The sequence below is a fragment of the Grus americana genome, chromosome 24 (assembly GCF_028858705.1).
Source record: "Grus americana isolate bGruAme1 chromosome 24, bGruAme1.mat, whole genome shotgun sequence".
In the NCBI taxonomy this organism is placed as follows: domain Eukaryota; kingdom Metazoa; phylum Chordata; class Aves; order Gruiformes; family Gruidae; genus Grus; species Grus americana.
This window is the reverse complement of record NC_072875.1, coordinates 7407970-7431437: the sequence shown is the minus strand read 5'-3', so window position 1 is coordinate 7431437 and position 23468 is coordinate 7407970. Positions and strand designations below refer to the sequence as shown.

The following is a 23468-nucleotide window of genomic DNA, read 5'->3' as shown; positions in this document are numbered from 1 at the left end:
CTGCCTAAAACAAGCAGGCAGTTTCAAACGCCGTATTTGTGTAATTTGCATGCCTCAATAATGTTTTATGTATTACGCTGCTTATAAGCTAAAATGTACATGCACGCTCCTGCAAATTTAGGTAAATTATGAATAAATTAAATCTTATCTAAATAAACAAGTGTCTTTTTGAACAGAAATGCAAGCTGTCATGAATATTTAAGTGGACAAGGATAAATCCTCTTCATACAGTGTTACTTCAAAGAGGATTTTAGAGCTTCCTGAATCTTAGTTAGAGGAAAGTAAAGAAAAGAAAAGAGGAGGGGAAGGAAACCTCAGGCCCAGGCTATTCTCAGGGGGAAATAACTATTGAGAAATCTGGCCCTGTAGGGAGAGGCAGCAAAAGCTCTTTTTCTGGAGGCCTGCAAGGAGGTTTGTTGTTGTTATTTTCCACCAAAGGAAGACTTTGAGATAGGGTTTGCAGGAAGGAAACTCGGTGGAAAGTCGAGAGGAGCCGAGGCGTGGAGCCCTGTGGGAAACGAACGCTGGGAAAGGAGAACAGGGAGACTTTGAGGGCACAGTCAGCACCGTGCACCACCGACGTATTTCTGCACCCAGCGTGTCGTGGGGCTGGAAAAGGGAACCCATGAGTTTTTAGCCCGGTATGGCACCAAGATGAGGACTTTGGGGAGGTGGTGCAACCTCCAGGTTCACTCTTCTCAACTGCACAGGAGAGATAAACATGCAAATAAGATAGCAAAGAAGAGCCAGGAGATCATCTATCTTATCTCCCTGCCAGAGCCAGATCCCTCCTAATTGCTCCTCTGCCGATGCTCAGCCCTGGTCTCACCCACGACACCAGGGGGCAATGTGAGGCTTAATTAACAGAAGTCCGTAAAGAGCTCCGAGATCCTCAGATAAAAGGTGTTACGGAAGGACAGACTGTTATCAGCTGGAAATAAACCCTGGATAATCTCCTCTCTTCCAGAACTAGACGTCTCTTAATATCCCTCCGGCACTGCGGCGGTCCTGATTAAACCCCATCTGGTGCTCCAGCGGGAGTTGTGCGGGAAGCAAGGGGGCTGGGGGTCCAGGCAGCAGCTTTCATTTACTAATATCTTCTAGCACGCGTCTACATTCCCTCGCTGTCTTTAACCTGGAAGTCTTAACTCCTCTCAATAGCCCACGAATTCCCCATAGGGCTCAAAGGATGGACATGGGCACGCAGAGGGCAAAAGCCAACTTGCAACATTCAGCTGGTGAGAAAACCACCGCTGAGCCACCAACCTGGCACAGGGAAACAGGATAGTCCTGCTGCAGGGGATTATTGTTTTACATGTTTTTAGGAAATGACAAAGGGAGAATTGCTCTGGGGTTTTACCTGGTCCCTTGGAGAAAGCACAGCAAATTTTATTTGGGGAGGGGAAAAAACAAGAAGGAATAAAGGACTCGGGTGAATTCTGCTGTATGACATGGAGGTCCACCTGCATTCATGTTGGGTGTAAAGCATCAAGAGCTGAAGCTGTTGGCTCTCAGGCATATGTGAAACGGCTCTGGGAGAGGTCAGCCCAGCTCCCACCTAAAACACAGCACCATGTCTCAACAGCGAGCACCGTCGCTGATGAGCCTGGCCAGAGACCTCCTCGTTGAGCCAAAGGTGGGCACGATGAAATGAGCTGCTGATGCCGAGGGCTGGAAGAAGAGCTTCTTCCACCGACACCAAGGTTGGGGCATTGCAAGGAGACTCGGTGGGTGCTCCCCCTCTAGCTCCACTGACACCCAAGGGAGCTTGGCTGGCCCCAACCTGCCAGCCCATCTCACTGGAGACCCTTCACGTTGTACCTGCGGAGGGTCTGGTAGCCGATCCCTCTCTCTGATGGCCAGACCCCCTTTCCCACCAGCAGGTGAGCCTCCGGCATTTATTTGCCCGTGATATTCCTGCCTGCCTGTCACTGTGGCAGTTTAAGAAACAACAGTCAGAAGGGACAAGCTAAAACCGCCCCTAATGAGCCATTTCGAAGCACACTGGGGCTGCATATATTAAGCAAGCGTGTATGGCAGGGTTATCATTTAAAGGTGTAGAATAAGCAAGCCGGCTTAATAATTAATGCATGTGTTATTAGGAGATAATGGCAGTGGCACCGGAACGTGCAAAGCGACTAATGCCATTTCAGGCTGAGCAACAGCAGCACAGAGACGCCTAATGAACTGCAGAAGACATTGCTACAAGCATACCCCAGCTCCAGAGGTGGGACCAGCACCCTGCGAGAAACCATCACATCAAATAACCACAGACGCATCACTCGCCCTTCCAAAACCACAACTTCAAACCCTGCACTGCCCCCTTCTTCGCGCTCCTCTTCCTCATCCCAGCCATTCTTCACCCACGGGGTCACTCATCCCCTTATCAATGGGCAGATCCCTGTGGGATGAGAGAGGAGGCTGATGCAGACCGTGGAAACCAAGTCCTCGTGCAGCCACTGTGTCCTGAAACAGCAGTGGAGGGGCAGCAGGAAGCTCTTCCCAAATTGCTTCCCACCCTCCTCATATAGATGTTCCCGTCTTTCAAGTTTTGAAAGAAACTGGGAGGAAAATAGGAGGGGGAAGAAAAGATCTTTCTTTAAGGTCTGTTGGCTTGTCAGATCTTAACCTTTAAATCAAAAGCAATTTTTGGAGTCATACAAGAGCAAAAAGGCTCATGAAATTGGTGCAATTGGATACATTTTTTTCTTTTCAGTGCATTCTGCATCTTTGCAAGTTACGTGGAGCAGTTTTGGTGTGAGAACAAGGCGCTGGATATCTGAGATCTGCAAGACTCATTTACAGAAGGTACTTGGTGGCCTCCCACCTGCGCTATTTCAATTCCACGCTAATGAATTAGTCCCAGTGCTCCTTCAGCCCCTGGGGAAACAATCGCATCCTCGTTCCAGCTCAGCTCTTTATGAAAGCGTAATTAAAGTTCTAGCTGGGGATTTGAGTCCAGGATACCTTTCTTCGGTACCCGTTCGTTGCCATCCCTATGAGAAGATCACAGCACGTGCCTGGTAACAGCAGCTCAGAGCAAGCACTGCAAATCCCCTGCCCTTCGTGACCGAGCAGATGCTGAGACACGTGAGGAGAGGCTCCTGCAAGCAGGCAGCAGGATCTGAGCTCAGCCCGGCAGCACAGGTCCACCCTCCAAAGGGAAAGGAAATCGTCCTGGTTAGCAGGGAGACGACTGTGCCTCGGAACTTCCCTGCGTGTCGTTCATCAGGCATGCACGGCTTCATATTCCCCGTTACGGCGGAGGTACCAGGGCTGGAAGCGGTGGGTTTTCTCAGCCCGTGCTCTCTTCAGAGAGGTCGCGGGCTCCGTCAGCCACCTCTCCAGGCAGCTCTGGCAATTTCCATCCCTGAGCCCCAAGGAAGAGCAGTTCGATAGGAAAAACGCTGACGCAGTCGTAGTAACAGAGCAGAGCGAGGCAGAGCAGCGTGTGCAACGGGTCTCTCTGGAAAGATGTTTAGATGGCTTCTGCTTATCCAGTTTTGTCCTCCCACGACATTTAATCAATCAAGCTAAGTTGGGAGCAAGCCTGGGAGGGGGGGGAACAAAAAAAACCGCACACCACCCTTCAAGATGCGTCCCATTTACCTTCGTCAGAGCTTCCAACAAAACCAAATTTGCAGCAGAGGGAGGGAGGGCAAGGGAAGATGAATGAAATTGCCTAAGAGAGGGAAATGAGCAAACCCAAAAAAGCGATGCCTTTATTTAAAAATATATAGTTGAGAAGTCTAATCACAGAGCACTCAGCTGTGAGGTCTATCCATTATCACGAGACTGACAACACATACTAGTAGCCAGTCTGGGAACTTTACTTAATAAATCAAAGCTGACAAGCGCTCCCAAACTGATATAAAAACGCTCTTTAATGTCTGTGACCTGCATAAGTTTTATTCATTTTACTTTCTGAAATAATAGATGAATAGCAATCGAAAACAATCTATTCTCCTCAAGCGGGAGTCATACATCTTTATTTTTCAAGTGGGTAGGGAGGCTGGTTACGGAAAAAAAAGTCAAGTCCCCGGGTAGGGAGGCACAGGGCAGAAGGGCGCGTGCACGCCACGGGAGGGAGCAGGCACCTAATAGCTAAATTATCACGCAACCTAACGAGGAAAGGGACATTTCCAGGGTTCTAGGGAGGAGCGGAGCTGCAGCAGGAGCTCGCAGCAGGTTCTGAAACATCGTAGGGACCAGCCCTCACCTTTATGAAGCCACCCATGGAAACGCTACAGCAAGCGCTGCAGGAATTGATCCCGCGGTAACGAAGCATTCACCAGAGCCGTGCAAGGAAGATCCCTGCTTAAGGAAACACTGTCAAAGGGGGAATCCGGGGCTATTTTCTTCAGACCACTTCTTTGACCAGCTCCATTGCTCCCCCCTTTCTGAGGAAGTTAGCATCTAATTCCAGTAAATTTTATTGACACGTTACGGGGGCTGATAGGACGCTCAGCCCCACGTATCCCACAGCTGGGCTAAACGAGGCTCCAGATGCAAACTGCATCGCTGGCGCCTGTCTGCGCACTCGGTTAGGGACCAAACTCCTCGTCAGCCAACAGGCTCAGCATTTCGGGTCCCCATCCAAGCCTGCAGCTCCACCTCATCTCTGCTGAGCGGGTCTTAATGATTTCCCGTCGCAGCGTGCCCGTCAGCGTGCATCTCTGCTGCACGTGAGAGAGACTTTTATATCCTACGTTTCCAGTGTCAACAAAGTTTCTAGGAAAGAGCAAAGAACTTGGGGCAGAAGTAATCAGCATCCTCAAGAGTACAGATGACCATCACGCCTCCAAAAGATGCTGCAAATGAAGATACTCTGCATTCCTTCAAAAAATTGGCTACGGCTGCTTCAGAATTAGTGAAAACTTCCTAATAACTTAGACCATCAGCTTCCCTGCATTACTGTTAGTTTAAAAATAAAATAAAATAAAAAAAAGTTTCTCAACTGCTATCAATTTCAATCAAATTATGTATCTTGCAAGATAGCAAAAAGGAGATTTAAACTGCTGTGCGCATGTCACTTCCCCCAATCCTCCTCTCAGCTTTTAGAAGAAATAAGGTTTGATCTTTTCAAATGTAAATGAAGCAATTTGCAAAATATGTATTTTGGCATATCGGCAACTTGGCTTTCAAAACAAACTGGGGTTTTATTGATTCCATGAACCACCAGAGTTATCTGCGGACCGTAATTTTCAGCTTTAATGAGAAGAGACGCTTTTCATTTAGCATAACAACCGCCGTGCTCCTGTGTTTTGGCCCGTGCCCTCCTCCCCCATCACTGTCGGACAGGCAGGGACCCGGTGGAGCAGAAGCAGAGAGGGATGCTCCTCCCGACAGCCGAATCCAAAAAAACTACACGAGGCAGAAGGGAGCCTCCCCTCAATTTTAATCACCCTTAATTCACACCATGGCTACGGAATGATTGGGAGGACGCATTTGGCATAAATCACTATCTTCCTCTGCAAGTTTAATCAACTTCCAACAGAACCAACTTTCTGGTGATGAAGAGGAGCATAAAACAATGGAGAGCGATAGCCTCATGTCATTGCTTCCATGACCTCGGGCTCCATTTAGGTCTAGGAGCAGCAGTGCCACAAGACTGACTAGAGCATCTTCCATCATCTCAGCACCTACAAACCTTAATTAATCCCCTCTCTTCGTATGGGGAGGGAAGGTATTTGCAAGCAGCTTTCCATCTTGCTGGGTGCCCCACCAGCTGTCTTACAAAAAGCTCTTTTCCAGCAATTGCTCCTGGAAGCACAGGGAAGCCTTCTGTCCTGCCTTGGGAAAGCAGACTGACAGGAGATGTCACCAGGGAAAATTTTCTCTACCTATAAAGCGAGAAGAGTGATTCTGCTTTTAGATGCCAGGAACAACTAGGATAAGCTTCTTAACAACTGTGGGATGCCCAGCGCTCCATTAAGACAAAGTCCCAGCAGACAGAAGGATCAGACTGAATGCAGGAGACCAGGGAACATATTGACCTTAAAATAACATCCAAAAGGAGCGGTTCATGGTTCGGCAAGGAGTCTTGGGTCAAGCTCATCCTTTGGGATGTTACATCCCGCTCTTCCACAAATCCTACCCCGATCAAACACTCTCTGTGCATGTGAACACATGTGGGAACAGCAAAAAGAACAAAAAAAGGGAGAATTATGCACGGTGGACCTCCGAGATGGATACGCTGCGCCGACGGGGCTTCGACAATGGGCTGCCTCCCTGCTGATCTGCAGCCCAGGAAATTAGGCTGCTCGATGACAGATGAGAAACAGACCTTTATTAAACAGGAGACCGGGAGGTATTTCACTTTCTAAACTATCCCAATTATGGAGTTATTGCAGCTTTGCTCCGGCCAAGCGCAGCACGGATACAGAGCGGTGCTGGCTTTCCCTCCAGCGAGGCTCCCGCACGGACTCCCTGCTCAAGCGAAGCACGAGGCTTTCCGCAGAACCAGTGCAAACTGGGAAGGGCTTGGGAAGTGATTTTGGCAGCCTAGCTTGAAACCTTCGCATCATTTACCCCACAGCAAGGAAAGGCACCACGGCTCCTGCTTTCGTGCCCAGGTAAACTGAGGCAGGAAGAGCTTTATCCTAATCCCGTGCGACCCTAAATGAAATGCTACACTCCCAAACGTGCATAATTTGCTTTATTTCTCATCCCTGACATGAAGGGCACCCACAAAAGCATGCTGGGTGGATAAGTGCTCAGGGGATGAGCACCAGGCACAGCAAACCAGATTTCCAGCAAGCCCCAAGAGCTGCGACCGTGCCGGGAATTGCTTCGTTTGGGGTCTTTCCCTGCGGAGCTGCAGTGCTCAGCCCGATTCCCAGCCACAAAACCGGGCAGGATATAGAAAATACACAGGGTAAGGAGTTTCAGAGAGACAAAAAATATTTGTGAATGTCAACAACGCCAAACAACTAATGGAGTTTGCTTTGTTTTTTAATATCCAAACATTTTAGCGTCAGCACTTCTGAAAGAAAGTAATTTGACATTTTAGAAATAAATTCCTTTTGATAGAGCATTTTAAATTCAAATTACTCTAAAAACAGAATGCTAAAGCAAACATGAGGGTTAAATAGTCCCAAAACCCACAGATGAACATTTTGCATAGTTTTACAACAATCTGCTTTAAATTTTGCTTTTGGGGGGGGAAAAGAGAGAGTACTCCAGTGCTTCTGGTGCAGTTTGACCTGCGTTATTAGTTTTTTCCTCCAAAGCTTTTGGCTCAGCTACAGAACTGATCTATTCTCTATTTAGAGAGACTGACATAGTCAAACCTCCCGTGGTCAGTGCATACCCTTTGCCCAGGCATAAAAGAACCTATTTTCAGCCTGGCCCCATTAACATGGGCACAGATCCACCCCCCCCCCATCCCTCCACCTCCCACCCCAGACTTCTTCAATAGTAACATGAATATCAATAAAGCATTAATGAGCAATTTTCCCAGCTTCACCGGCTCTTACTGGAAATAAAACCTGACATCTCTTATGGCATTGACTACCTCTCATTTACGGGCTCGCCAGCACTGACAGATAACCAATAGCCCCTTGCATTCGTTCGCCTCCCAAAATAGCAGGTTTTTCACTGCAGGCCTGAGGCTGTGTCTGGGCATCAGCTCGCACTTTGGCCAATCTCAGATGATCTGAATTCCGGCCAAGGAATATTCAAAGCCCTTACCTTTTTTCTGAAGCGACCGCTGAAACGCAGGTGCTGGCCAACACACCGCTGGTCGCTGCTGGAAGGAGGACATGGACAAGGGAGGGCGGGAGATAAAACCAGATGCAGAAATGGGTTGTGCGTTCCTAAACCGAGGATGCGAACACCCAAACCGAGCAGTCTGCAACATCGCCCACAGAGATTCTGGTCTGCAATTCACTGCCCAGCCTGTATCTTCCTACGCTGACCTCGAGAGCAGCCCAGAGGCTCATACCTTTTGCACAACCAAGTTACAAGGAGGAGGACAACCTCCAGCGCTGACACCTGTGGCAGGTATGGACTGCATGGAAAAAATATTTGATCTGTTGCCGAGAAGCAGTCAGTCCCAAGCAGGAACCCCCAAGACTGTAGAAAGACAACATGTCAAGAAGATGGAAAGCAAGAAGGATTGCTGTTGTCAATTAAAAGTGCGTAGAGATGTAAAGACTTTATATACCCAGCTGCAATTCAGACAAGACACAAACATCAGCCAGTCTACTCTCAGCACTGGCTGGCTGCTGTGACTGCATCGCGCGGCAGGACAGGATCCATCGCTTTGGCACAAGGGTCCATCCTCAAAAATTGTCCTTAAAGCAGCGGAGGGACTTTCACAGGCACTAGTTGGGGCTCATGCAAGAAACAACAGCACCTGCCCGGCAGAACGCTTGGGTACCCTTTCACTAGGGTCCCAAATGAGCATCTCCACCAGCCATGGGAACCTCCTCCTGCAGATGAGACCTGTGCTGGTCTCCGCTCCCTGATAAAGCTAGTCCGGTGCTGCCTAACTCGGGGCTTAGAGCAAGACAGATGGGTTACATGATCCCTCCGGGTGCTCTCAAGCCACTTTTCTTATTCTATATTTCTCCAGGACCAGGAGGAACTGTGCCTCCAATAAAAACAGCTGATGTGTGTCTAAGCTGCCCTAAAACCCTCCAGGGATGGAGGACTCACAACCTCCCCACGTAATCTGTCCCAGGGCTTCGCTCTCCTCACCGAGAAAAGGATTTTCCAGATGCTCAAGCTAAATCTCCCCGACTGTAATTTAAATGCATGACTACTACTCTTCCCCACCGTCATCACCCATGGTTCCTCTCATGCTTTTGGCATCTGCAAAGGTGGGTGATGCCATCCCCTCACTCTACTCAACTGCTTGCAGACCACCCCAGAAAGGCACGAGGGAAGGTGTTACAGGCACCAGAACTACGTGGCCTTGCAATAAAAGCAACCAACCAAACAAAAACCAAACCACACCAGAGGGAAAAAGGACTTGGCTTGAAAACCCTCTCCAGAAATCTCATTAGCAGGGAAAATGGTGGGGTGAAACCACTGGTTGTGTCTGAAAGGTCTGATTGACCCAAGTATGGGTTGGGGAGGGTGGTTCACAGGGAAATAAGATATTAAAAAGAAAACAACGTGGAAATAAAAAGAGAGGGGGATTTTTTTTCACCCTTTTTGAGATGAGGTTTCTGGTCCCAGAGCTTTCCCTGCTCTGTCACTGCAGGGAACATCTGCGAGAAATTTCCCCCAACACAGAACGTTTCCCTGCATTGAGAAAAGATTTTTTTTTTTCACCCCCTTCCATACATCATTTAGACCACACTGCAGCGATTCACCAAAGTCAATTTAACTCCCTGACACAAAACCGAGAGAAACAGCTACAGATGCATTTATTCTCCATCTGCCCGAGAGGCAAGCGAGCATCTCAGCTTTGTACCTCCCAGCCCTCCTGCAACCGCTGCAGGCGACAGGGAGCAGCTCCTCCGCCGCAGCCCCGCTAACCCACGGCTGAGGATCCAACCTCGGAGACTCTGCTGTTGTTAGAGAGCTCTGCCCGCCCTCCTTCAACCTGTGCTCCGACGCAGCGCTTCCCAGAGCCCCGCGAGTCGTGCAACGTGTCCGAATTAATACACTTAGATCTGCTTTACTCAGCAAGGCACGCCACTTCCACTGAAGGCAGGTGGCACATCAATCGATGTAAAAATAATAATAAAATAAGCTGTACAGCTCTATGTGGGCCATCATAAATCCAGCGAGGCTGGGTGAATGCAAGCTAAACCCACCCATGTGCATCCCAGCACTGCTCTTGGGGTGAAAATTAAGCCAGCTGGAGTTGAGACCAGCTTTTAGCACAAATGCTGCTCTTTAGCCTCAACTGCCATGTAACAAGATAAAACAAAACGAGGGGAAAGAGCTGCCGTTTCCGAAGCTGACCCAAACACCAGCCATCTGTAGTTTTCTATAGTCTAGTGGAGGAGCAGAGATGCTTCCCGGAGTGCCGCGTCCCTGGCCGCCACAGGAAGGAAATCACGGCACCACTCAACTGCTTTGCAAATTTGTCTCAAGGCTTCCAAACGAGCAGCCAAGCCAGCACAAATTAGAGATTAAAAATAAATATATACATTCATATGCATGGAGCCAGGCATGCACAACCATTCAGTAGTGCCGACCAGCCAAGACTTTCTGCAGCACCTTGGCGTGGCAGTTGGATCCCCAGAGCATCCCACCACCCGTCACTCTCGCGGTCAGCCAGACCTCACGGGCGAGCCACTGAATTGCTTCTCATAGAAAGAAATCCATAAAAGTCAAAATTTCTCTGACAGAAGAAAAAAAAAAAGTTAGTTTTGACACAATTTTCATTTAGAGAACTTCTTTCCCTCTTACAAAGGAAAAGTGCTTTAAAAATGTCAAAACATTTGATTTATTTATTTATTTATTTGGAGCAAAATGACATTTCACTTGGAAATGTCAGTTAATTTTTAGCTTTGAAAGTTTTACAAGATGAAGCAGTCAAAGTGATTTTTCTGACAATACCAAGACGTTTTCAATGAGCTTGGCTGGAACACGTTTTTGGAGGGAAAAAAGAAGAAAGAAGAAAAAAATCAGCACTATTCCAAACCTTTAAAACAACAATAGGGAGCAAAAAAAAAAAAAAAAATCATTTGAATTCTCAGAAGGCAGAGGAGAAAATTGCCTGCTCGCCTGTGCTTTATGCCACGCTGGTATTTACAAGTTTTACTTGCAGCAATTAAACTTTCTCAATGGATTTCAGTGACTGCTAGCTCAGAATAGGAAGTCTAACGCTGCTCCTCCAATTCTCTTCGCCTTCTTAATCCGAGGAGAGGCGGGAAGAAAACATTCTCTGGAAAAGGAGGTTCATAGGAAAAAAAAAACCAGACACTCCTGGCTCATCGCATCTCCACCACCAGCTCTTCTGGAGCTGCCGAGACCTTCACATGCCAACGTGAACAAGGGAGGCAGATGTTTCCCTCACCTTGCTGCCAGTTCAGCTAACGACCTCCCATCTATCGGAGCCGATCAGCCAGAGAAGTTGACGGCAATTTAATGAGTGTACGAGCTGTTGCTGATCTGTACGTCTCGTGCTGTTAAATAGGAGGAAAAAGAGCTTGGCTTGGGCACGGAGTCAGTGAAGACTTTGAAGAGGAAGGACGGAGAGGACCTTCACCTCTCCAGGTCACTGGCCCAGCTCTTTGCAGAGATCAGTGAGAAACCAAGCCCATCTGCGGGCTATTTTGCCAGCCAAAACCTTTGTCAGGTGATAAAACCGAGGCCTGGGGAGAGTGAGGTCTTTGCCCGTGGTCGCGGTGATGAGGAACTCCATGGGCAGCTCTGCATCCCCTCCCGATGCCCAACATTCGGGACACCCAGATAAACAACTCCGGCCAACGGGGCAGACTTCCGTGAGCACGATCACTCTTGCAAACATGGGCTGCGATTCGCAAAGCACTTAACTTGCATGTTCTTAACTCCCATCGATTTTGAGCACCGAGCGGCTTTGCTTAAGTACTTGCTAAAGACATTTTTGCCAGAGCAGGTCTTCTGAAGAGCGCTGGCGATGACCCTAAGTGGATTGTAACGTGGACACGCACGCAGGAATGAGATAATGCTGCAAACCATGACCCCGGGTAAAAGCCAGGCAAGTCGACAGCGCTCGCTACCTACAGCTATTCTCAACTGCAATCCCGACAGCCCCAAAAGCCACGTAAACGCTGCACATAATAATCGCCCGCTAGAAATTTAAAGCCAGCAAGCTTTGTCAATGAGTGAGTGTTCCAAAACAGTAAATTAATAAATTCCCCTGAATCCATAATAGATACATCTTTGTTCAGCCACGGAGCTTTGATATAAATTGTAGCTTTTTAGGACTGCATTGTCAGAAGTGTAATATATCACCCAAGAGTGGATCTGAGTTCAAAAGTACATATAATAATAGAATTAAGATAGCTTGACAAGAATGTATTTTAAAAGTATAAAATACCTGCAGGTATAATGGCTTCATAAAGTCTGTCAGATTTACTTCTGCTGTGAAGAAATTTAAAATGTTTTACTCTAATGCAATGCAAATTAAGCCAAGGATATTCACATAACACAGTCCCCCTCCAAAAAAAAAAAAAAAATTAAAAAAAAAAAATTAAGTGGATAGAGAAAAGAATAAGAAGTCAAGAGCAGACCAAACAAGGTATTTAGCTTTCCAGGCAACTCAGTATCCACCAAGAGTGAACCACCAATATCTAATGCATCACCTTCCCGCTGACTGTGGGTAGGCAGAGCAAACTGATGAGCCTCCTTACAGGTTTTTCTTATTATCTCAGATTCCTCACCTGGCATTACACCAGTGATGTGTTTTATATAATCATTTGCAGGTGGAAAGTGATTTTCTCTTCTTTTTTTTTTTTTTTCTTCTCCCTTCCCTTGCTGTACCGAAAGCTTAAAACGTGCAAGTGAGAGAAAGCGTATGGAAGATGGAAACTGAATCCAACCTGGCAAAAGTTTCCGTACTTTCTTCTTTGGGTATCTCCTCTCCAGCAGCAGGCTGGGGCTCAGGCTCGGAGTCGGACACCCTTCACGTCATCGCGCCCCAGACCCCTGCTGCCTGCAGACAGCCCCTGCTCCAAGCAACTTACAAGCAAAGTAAATATTTTCCTGGTTTCCAGGAAGAAAAGCCATTAAGAAATCAATACCAGAATACTAATAAAATACTTTTCACTTCTCAATTTACTTGCCTCCAATGGTTGTGTTTGGGATTTAACTCTGACAGCTCTGCTGAGATGCACAAATACCCCATATATCACAGTCAGGGAGTGACTTTTCCCCACTCCTCACTTTTCATGTTGATTTTTTGTTTTTTGGCATTTCATTCAGTACAGGCACCACAAACTACTCAAAATCTACTTTCTAACAGAACTATAATGTGTGCAAAGGCTACCACATATAGCAACATCAACTTGCTTTCGTGCCTCAGCTTCCCCATCCCTCACAGACCCTTGGCGAGATCTATTCAAGGCAGCAGCCACCAGCTTTGCAGAGGCCTCCTTTTTGCCATGTAATAACACTCCTTTGTTGGGGCTTTCATTCATTTTCTCATCTCAGAAAAAAGAAGAAAAAAAAAATCTTTTTAAGCTTTAATAAAGTGCTTGAGGGCATCTGGGTTTTGGGTTTTTTTTTTTGCTTCCGTTCTTACAGAAAAAAGATTTACATTCAGCAACCAATTCCAAGAGGTAGGTTTCAAGAACGTGAGACGTTAAATATTAAGAAACTCACAAGCAACAGCAACACCTACAAGCATGAAACAGCCCCACTTTTACCAATATCTACACCAAAGTTGAGCCTAAATGTTTTTTTAAAGCTGGGAAGAAAGACGGGGAGCATGGAAATGAACCGGGCACCCGACATCGAAAGCCAACAGCCCCAGCACTGGATCAGCTCTCTTTGCCATCCTGTTTTACCCCCATCTTTTGCCTCCCCTTGCTCCCCACCGTCCGACAGAGCCCGAAACGCAAAGCGGTTTGCAACAGCCAGGGAGGGACCGGCCTCGTCCCTGAGACAGGTGGCAAAGTGCTTGGTTGCAATTGCTGCTGTTAAGTCGCAAAAAAAACAAAGATGTCAAGAGTCTATGGGGAAAGCTGGGAGGACGCAAATCAAGATACATTTCCCAGCATCTATGCCAGGTGGAAAAGGAAAGTGTGAGCTGATTAAATCTGTGCTCGCGTCAGATGGGGAGAGGGCTCCTTCCATCTGTTAGCTCGCCGGCGAATCCCTTGGCTGGTATCACCGAGTTATCTCACTCTGGCAGCCACAGGTTAGCGGAGACTGCCTTGGAGATGCGTGTTCGGAGAGGCGTGCCTGCGTCCGGACACGTGCATTCGTGCACACCTCCCTTCTCTGCACAAACAGCCCTTATCTAGTAAATTCAGGAACAGAGGGAGAGAAAAGCATGCTGACCCCAGCTCGGGGTGCTGAGAGCCCTGGACCTCCTCCAGCTGGCCACCGGATGGTTTCTCACTCGCATTGTGCAAGACATGCCTAGGCAAGGCCCTTCACGTTCTGAAATCCTGGGTCCTTCCTTTAACACAGGGAGAGCTCTCCACTTCCACCTCCAAAGCAGGAACAGGGATGCTCCCCTCCCCGCTGCGCGGCCGCTCAGTACAGGTCTGCGTGCCGCCCGAAGTGCTTCTGTGGGATAAGCAGCACGGCATTTCTCCCCTCCGTGGGCTTGGGATGACAAGGAGGCAGCGGCAGGACCGTGCTTCAGGCACTCCCAGCTTGCTGGTGTCCAGCGCATCCCTCCGACCCCAACCGGGGTTAGCGCCTGCCCTCTCCACACAGACCTGCAAGCGCAGCCCTCCGTCGGCTGCATTTCTGGTGGGACAACCCAAAAGGACTTCTTACCCTGCAGGGCTGGGCTGGCTCCCCCTCTGCTGTGCTGCTTCTTTTTGCTGTCTTTCTCAGCCTTACAGCTTCCCCCCCCACACCCCGCTTTTTTATCAGATAATTACGACGCTCCGGAAGTCAATGCTTTATCAACAGACTAAAAATACTCTTTACATCTGAGGGTCTTTTTTGCTGAATGCTCAGTCTGACAGCGCTTTCTATGAGGGTTAATGCTAAAAAAAAAAAAAAGCTTTCCTCTGTTTCAGCTTTTATTGGCAATCCATTCTCATTAAGCCAAACACATTTGTCTTCATAACGTGTACTTCACAATTACAATATCAAAGGGTTTGTATCTACATAATAAAAATGATCTATAGAATAATACAAGGGGAAAACATCATAACATACTGTTGTTATTAATGAATCCAATGGGATGCAGGAAAGCGAGATTCCCATGGGGCAACTCCACGCCCTTCGCTGCGAGTTATTATAAAGCATGGTAGGCTTTGAGATCGGCACCAAGAGGGAAGGAGGGGGGAGATGGGGACGAAATTAAACTGATGGTTCCCCCAGTGCCAGACGGAAAGCGGCGCATGCAGGAGCAGCAGCATCTCTGGAGGGCTGTCTTAACCGATGCCATGTCTAACGCACCTGAGGTGCCCTAGTCCGGCAGCAGCACCAGCCTTCTCTGCAAGTCCCCTGCACAAACCGGGGCAGAGACACTCCTCGTCGCCGTGAGGAGAGGCGGGTGGTCCGCAGGAGGGCCGGTTCGCAGCGGGCCGCCGCTTGCTGGGCACGTTTTCGGGGTTAGAAATCTGAAATACAGGAACACGGGCTGGCAGAGCCCCTCCGTCGGGGTCGATGCCATTACCCAGCAAGGGCAGCTCGCGCCGTCCCAGCAGCTCTCGGCACAACGAGGGTCGCTCTCGCGGAGCCAAGTGCGGAAGCAGGGCAAAGCTTTTCAACACCCGACTGCTCTAATTCTTTTGTGTCTCCCAGACAGGATTCAGCACGGCACCAGCGGGTTGATTAAGCCACATTGTACAAGATTACAAAGACCGAGGATACATAGAAGGGGGAGGTTCCCGCAGCCGGCAAGGACGTTTTGGTCTACAAAAGTGGGGGAGGAGGAAATAACCCTAAGCAAGAAGCCAGGAAGGCAGAGCTCATCTGCAGTAAACAGGGAGAGACTGCAGAGACTCAGAGCAAGAAAGAGGGATGATGTTCCAGAGGCACAGAGCAAGCAAAAATAATAATAATAATAGCCATATTATTAACCATAATTAATATTATTAACAGTAATAACAGCAGCAGTGGGGGCATGAGAAGAAAAGCACATAACGAGATTTAAATTGAAATTTCTGCTGTTTGCCCAAACCTCTGCAGTTGCGAGTGCCCGAGGTGGGAGCATAAGAGCAAGACGGTTCTCCCTTGTCTGACCGAGACTTGACAGCCACTTGGCTCAAATTTTGCAGAGCCAAACAAACAAACAAAAAGAGCTAAGCCTCTGAGTCAAAGTTTGTCATTTAGTGTATGTAGCCCCATTTGTTTTCCACCAAACCGAGAAGGCAGATTTTATAGAAAAGGGCATATTATTGACTATCATTGGCAGCTTCTCGCAAACTCTAGGAGCTTAACCAAGATACATGGTTGTCTACATCAAAATACAGCTAGAGAGAGGTTCTACGATTATTATTTTTGAGGTATCAAGAATAATCGTGCTCACGAATGCAAAAAAAAACAACCCCAACCCTATCAACATTTCAGAAATAGTCCCTAAATGGAAAAAAAATCTGGAGGATTAGACAATCAAGTCAGTGACAGCAATTCTTCTCAATAATTTTGACATGCCGCATGTCTTTTTTTTTTTTTCCCCTCCTCCCTTCTTCAAAAAGACAAACACAAACAGCATTTGAAAACAGCCATTTCAAACTGAGAACTGGAATTTTGGACGTCAACGATGTCAAACCACAGCAATCCAGTGCTTACAAAAAAAAAAAAAAAAAGTCTTGCCTCGTGACAAGAGGAAACTGTTTGGCTGAGGGGGTTTTTTTGCCTACAAGGTGCTCGTACAGGGAAGGGGCAGGTTCCTCCCAGCTCTCATGCCTGGGCAAAGCCAAGCGCGTTGCCCATCACCAGCAGTCCAGGCGAGGGAGAAACTCAGCGACCGAACTCTCCGCTTGGGAACCGTGCTCTGTGAGCTGCCTGCTTTTTCACAATATTCATTTTATTGAAAAGGGAAATTTATATAAATAGCCCTCCCTCACAAATTCTGTTTATAATCTAGGTGAATAACTATTGCTTTAGGAGAGTAGAACTGCTGACTCCTTTATTTCTGAAAAATGTATTAGAAAACCTTCTCTTTATAAGAAAAAATGAGAAAAACAAAATCAATAGAGTATGAAAGAGCATGAAAAATGCATTTTAAACTCTTTTCCTTTTTTTTTTTTTTTTGTCCAACGTTGCTTTCCCGTAAAGCTTCTGCAGAAACACACATTTAAATGTAAATGTCCTGAAAGCAAATGGGTAAAGGCTGAAAAGATGAATAGGAATCATGAGCCACTTGCAATGGGCTTATCCTTGGGATAAGTAATGCAATAAACCTTGATAGAGAAGGACAGCCCATGGGACTTCCCCTGTTGGTGTTCGTACGTAGGTTCGGATGCCTTCCTGCTCAAAGCCCCTTGAAGACCAAGGCCAGGGCGCTCCGAAGCTTCTGCACAAGTGCCTGGCTCTTTGCTCACGGCATCCATCGGGATAGGAAAGGTTAAAATCCAGGCAGCTCTTCCCCACAAAAGGCAAGAAAGCAGAAGGTTAAACACAATGCCAGAAAGACCCTTCTGCGCCGTAACTGCTTAACTTCACTTGCCCAGACACTTTTTGGCCTTCGACAGACACAGGTCAGCCCCCGCCACCTCCCCACCAGCCGCTGCTAAACCCCCGGGACCAATCCATCGCCCTGCCTCTCCCCGTGGCACTACGGAGTCCCTGAGCATCGCCCAGGGCTGCTCCTCCAGCCGTCCCAGCTGTCATTGGCACTAAGTCGAGGGAATTAACCTATCCCAGCTGCTCTAAAGGTATAATACCAGATCTAATTTCATAGATACTGTATATAGGCCACAAGCCTATAATCATAATACAGATGTTGGATACAGATGTTCCAGGCACAAGCCTGGGTGCATCCTGTTAGCGTATTTATTCAGTCTAGTGCTAAAGCTGAGCTAATACCAATCTCCTTAGAGGATTAATAGACACTAACATCGCATTATCAAACCATTAAACACACTTGGAAACACGCGCCATTCTGTCCGTCTTTAATGCTTCTTATCACAAGTCATTCTCCCAACAAGGTCGGCAATGCCCATCTCCTCGGCCAACACGCGTGGCAGCACTGCCGCCCGCTTGGTGGAGAAAGGGTCATCCCAGAGGGCACGGGTTTTTGGGATCCCAGCCCCAGGAGGTGCTGGCTTGCTTCGGTATGGTCAGGCACCTCTGTTCGAGCCGGCATCAGTCCCAGGGGAAAAAAGGGAATTGGTTTTTGGGAAAAGCCAACATGCTCAGGTGGTGGCGGCTATAAGGTTGGCACAATTCCTGTCCTACGTGGCAGCGATGGGCTCAGACCCCCTCGGAGGCTGGCTGGTCAAGGAGAAAAAGCTATAGACATCGTTCTCCTTACATCTTTAGAAAAAAGCAGAAAAAATTTGTTCCTCCAGAAGGAAGGAGGGTGTTTTCCTTTGGAAACAGAAGCCCTGATGAAAGGCAGAGGACAGAAGATGGGAAGAAATGACTGTGAAGGCCATTCCTCACTCATTTTCCTTACTGTTATAGTAAGGGAGAAAAGACGCCTCAAAGGATTTGTTCATAAAGCTCCTCTCATGAACAACCTTGAGAATTATTCTCCACTCCAGAAGCAGCATTAGACCAATCACTTTGCAAAGCACGAGCCCCCACATCTCCCCAGCAAGCCACAAACAACGAAGAAAGCTTACAATGTGAGAATCAAAATGCACAGACTAAATACCCAACGCGTTGCCTGCTGGTAGGAAATGTCAGGGTTAAGTACGTTACCGCACCAGAACCGGGGACACAACTTAAAACTTGTACTTCCAGAGTCCAGATGAGCACTATTTGAGCAAAGGGAATAAAATCTCACCAGCCAGCAGTAGAAACAGGCTCGTATTATCCAGGCTACCCAGCAAGGACCGATCTGACTTGGCCAGCACGTAGCATCTTAAATAAAATAACCTGAAAACACTCCGTGGCTAGCAATTGTCCGATTGACCACTTCACCTGTTTTATCGTCATACGCTGGTTTTTTTCCCCTTCTACCTTTCATTCAGGTCTTTCAGTATCTGTCTTGCAAGATTTATTGACTAAACATCAATGAGATTTTCTCTTCCTTACTCGGCTCCGAGGGAAGGGGGGGGGGGGGGACAGGGGGAAACCCTTGGAATTATTTGTATTCTTCCATATAATACCTCTTTCAGAGAGACATCAGAAAAGTCCTTTACAAGCGAGGAAATAGCCAATATTTTAGAATCTGCAGCGAGGTGCTTCAGCTAGGCTCAGTTTATTGTAAAATTAGATGTCATTGTGAGAAGTACCGATATAAATATAAGTGCAAAAGGGCCCTTCTGCTAATGCAGAAACCAGCGTAACAATGCGCTATTTCTCCCAGTCGTCAAAAACTTACCTTGATAGCTTAGCCCATATAATACACAGCATATTTATATCAAGCATTAAATAACTATTATGCAAAGAGTACCGCACTCTAATATCCAAGCATATTTATGGAAAGCTAAATTATATTGCTGAGTTTATTTTAGCCCAAGAAAGCCCCATGGGGGAAAGATATTGTGCATCTTAAAAGGTAAATGTAAACTCTTCAATAGAAAGGAGCCTTTACTGGAAGCAGCACATTGTACCTGGGTAAATCTTGGAGCAATTACACAGCAAAGTTTTCTTTGATGAGGCAGAGATGTGATGACATGTAATTACTTTTTCAATGCTGCACTGTGTGTTTATCAAAATGTTAATGCAAGCATAATAACAGGCTGTATGTTTGTGCCGAGAATGTCAGAGCCTCCAGATGTCAATCACATCTGAAAATAAAATTGCAAATAAGCAGGAAGGCTTGATGGCACAACTGACAGCCCGATACTCAGGCGGCTGACAAGCACGCAGCCTCCCTCTCCCTTGGTGCTTTGTCACTGTAATGCACCTAATAGAACGGATATTTCTTTTATTAACCCAAATGGAATAGGCTGGCACTAAAACGAAATAAACCATGCATATCCATGTACAGAGGGAGTCTGTTAATAAGCACTTCTGTAGGCAAAGTTTGATGGGCTTCTAATTTCCCCTTGGCCCTCTCACTCCGCACAGACCACGAGAGATGCTACCAGGCCTCTGCTGCTGCAAAAACAGCGCAGAGCACCCGCTTCCCTCTGCGAGGACCAGAGCCCGGCCGAAAGGCAACAGCATCCCCAGCTACATCGCCCACGAGGCGCTGCAGGCACCAACACACAACACACCCAGCTTTTCTTTTAATTCTGGTCTTAGCTCCTACCAAAAAGACTTTTTTTTTTTTAAAATAAGAAAAAAAAATACAACACAACTGGGACACTTTTACTGGTTACAAGGGGTAACACCTGGATTTCCAGCTCACACGCTCAATACCATGCCGGGTGTCAAAGCACGTGCTGGAAGGAGATACGGGGAGAGCCAGGCACCCCGAAAGCCTAACCAGCAAGATAATCAGTGGGGTGAGCGGACAGAGAGCTTGGTGAAAGCACACTGATAAAGCGAGCAGAGACAAGGACAACGTTGGAAGAATGCTACCTGGCCTTCCCAAAGCCCGCTGCCGGAGAAAAACGGTAATCTTGGAGAGCGTAACGGCAGCATTTGGGTCCCAGCATCCTGAAGGTGGTACGCATCTTAGAAATACAGCTGACAGTTGCTTGGCAACCGCGGTTACCAAAAGATTTTCAAAGTAAGCAGTACGCTGCGGCCAGCGTATGGGAAGTTCAGCATCGCAAGCAGTCAATAATCCCAGGTTTGCTTCTGATAAGAGGAGCGAGAGAGGAATTTCTAACAACCCCCTGCTCCCAAATACGCCTCGCGCGGATCCACGCGGGGCCGTTTGATCACGCAAGAGGAGAGAGTTGCTGGGACAAGGCAGCGATGGGCAAGTTGTCCCCATCTTTCCAAGAGGTCAACATCATCTTGTTTAGGATGAGACTCCAAAGAGGAGGTTATTTGCTCTGCAAACGTGCAGCCGTGCAAGAAAAAAAATTCACCCTGCCAACCCGCTCACCTACCTGGCTTTGGCTCAAATACACTCCGGAGTTTTGGATGTCAAGGCTTTGTGCATCGCAACAGCCATGACTCGTTTCAAGAGCAAGAGGCTTCACAAGAGCTCCTGTCTTTCAGGAGGGATGGAATAGTTGGTTGTCAGCAGCAAAATACGCAACCGGCTCTGTGACGAACCTAAACAATACTACTTGAAACCATCAAAACAGCCAACGAATCTTACGACACTTGAGCAAATATGATACTCAAAAAAAGGGACGAAATAGCAAAGCTCAAGTATTTTCCATGGTAAGTGGCTTAATTCTCAGCAGAGGGGAAAAAAGTGAATAACCGCTTGTTGAGGGGGAGATGGTAAACCGTGCGACACGCTGATTCCAGGTTGGGCAAAGGACTGAAATGGTGGTTTCGGTTTCTTTCCAACATGGTGACAAAATTGCTTAGCAGAAAATTGTTGCCTTCAGAGGGCTGATGATGTAGAAGTCGTACCTTAGGCCAGTATTAAAAAAAAAAAAAAGTAATGGAATAAGAAAAATAAAAAGCAGCTTTTTCTCTCCCCCTCACTTAGTTTCTCCCCCTCCGCCAAGAATGACTGGCAACAGACCTTCCATAGACCACCGCACGAATGTCTGGGATATTTCATCTTTAGATTTGTCACTTTAGCAGCTGAAAAATGAATCCTACTTACTTTTTTTTTTTTTTTTTTTTTTTACTGTTTCCCCCTCCTCCAAGAGGCTTTGGGAGCTGGCAGCAAATTGAATGTCATTTGGACACTGACATGAAACTTGCAGTGCCAGAAGAATTCACCGGGGCCTTGCGAAGTACGTCATCATCATCATCTTCACCACCACCTTGGGAGCATCTGATTTAATGTTTGGAATACTGCTTAATTGGCTCCTTGCAGGTTGAGCCTGCAACATGACAGCCTCAATACCCCGACTAAAAATAAAGGATAGAGATTTGTCAAGTGAAGGCTTGCAGCTGCCTCTAGGAAGCTGCAGACACTAAAAGGGATCTAAGATCTGTCTGACAAGGCACTTCATCTCCCCCTCGCACAAGATCTTGCATTCCTTATAGCAAGGGCCTTACAATGCAAAATGTATTTATATTTTGGTGCTGCTCTCAAAAGCAGGTGTTAGATAATTCAGTAATTAGTATGCACATCTAACTTCATCGCAGCCTCTGTTGATCTCTCAATTACAGTTAGCTGGGTCCTCTGAAGTTTGCAGTAGTTAATTAGAGCATTATTGAACAGGCAGGCTCTGCAGGCGAGCCTCGCGAGCAGATGACAGCTCAGTCCCACGTAGTCCTTGACCCTCACGCGCTCGGCTGGAGATGCACAGGGATCAATTCCGACCCTAAAGCTGCGCGTCCCCTGTTGCAACTGGCCACGTCCATGCTGGTAAGATGCAAGCTAACCCAAAAAGCTCTGGTTTGCTGCCATTAAATTTGGGGGGGTGGAAATTAAAAAGAAAAAAAAATTCATAACCCACCAGCACCAGCGAGACAAACAGGGAATAAAAAGAACCAGCCCTGTGGCTTCCTGCGCAAAACCTACAGCCCCATCTCAACAACGCAGGGGAACACGCGGGAGGAGAGTGTAACAGCAGGACACAATGCAAAAAAAAAAAGTTCAAAACGCGGACAAGGTAACATCTGAACTACTTTGTGAGCCCCTGAATACCTTAACGCCGACAAATTGTAGCCGGCAGTTTGAAAACAGTTCCCAGTAAATAATTGAAGGTGTCATGTCATCTCCAACATCTAAAATCTGTTTTTCAGAAACTCATGATAATCACTAACGTACAGCTTAGCATTTATCCTATAAATATTAGAGAAGGTGTGTGTGTACATCATTTTAAATTCAGAAGGCAAGCCTGTTAGCTGAACTTTAGGGAAACCCATGTGAAGAATACATGAAGCGTGGAGAGGGGCAGCGTGCAATATGATCAAAACCAAGCGGGGCTTTTTTTTTTTTCTTCCCCAAACGCTTCTCTTTGCTGTAACACTGGCTGATGATTTTTACAAGAGCTTCCTGCAGAAGCGCGGGCCTTTGGGGACTTGGCAGAAAGTATTGTCCAGGTACAAGGTAAATAAACAGTCTAAAAGGCAGCGCCTGCGGGAATCTCCAGGAGATGCCAGAAATTTCATTACAGAGGATTACGGTCTTTGATACTGATGCACAACAGACCGCAAGGACATACAAACGCTTCCGAGCGAGACCCAGAAATGCCGAAAGCAGCAAAAGCGCAGCGCTTTGAGGCAGCAAAACTCCTGCAAAACCTCGAGGAAAAAAGAAAAAAAAAAAAAGAAAAAAAATAAATCGATGCGAGTTTGATGCCCATCCCCAGCCATGCTCTGGGGCTGCTTCCCAAATTACCAGTGCGGCCCTTGCCTTTTGCACCGGCGCGTGGAGGACGTCTTCCGCGGAGAAGCGCCGTTACCGCGGACAAAAGGTGCACGTGGCGCATTAGGAGCTCCGACACCTGCTATCATGAGGAAGTACGTTTCCAGGTGGCTTTATCGCTGACCTCCATATGGAGGTGAGCTCCACTGCAGCCTCTAAGCAGGGCTCAGGGAAAGGCATAAACAAAAAGCCATGTTTTGAAAAATTAAGAAAGCAATTTAGAAGTGGATAATTAGATCTCCTTTTCATGTTGCACTGGGAAAATTAAATTACTTTTTTATGAAGGTGTGCGTATCAGCTCTGAGAGTATTGTGGGGAAAGATTATTTTTCTAATATTCTTTTTCCCTCCCCCCTGCCCCAATTCCCCAGCTC

At 47.2% G+C, this 23468-nt stretch overlaps 1 protein-coding gene across 5 annotated transcripts in view; it reads right to left on the bottom strand.

The window, feature by feature from the left end:
• Positions 1-23468, bottom strand: part of KIRREL3 (kirre like nephrin family adhesion molecule 3) — a 325022-nt gene that overhangs the window by 242987 nt on the left and 58567 nt on the right. Inside the window, exon 1 of one of the 5 annotated variants that reach the window (XM_054803328.1) lies at positions 20221-20298. The exons of the other annotated variants lie outside the window; for them this stretch is intronic. The gene's annotated coding sequence lies outside the window, so the exon portion shown is untranslated. Of the gene's footprint in view, positions 1-20220; positions 20299-23468 lie in introns of those variants that run through there. 5 annotated transcript variants of the gene reach the window in all.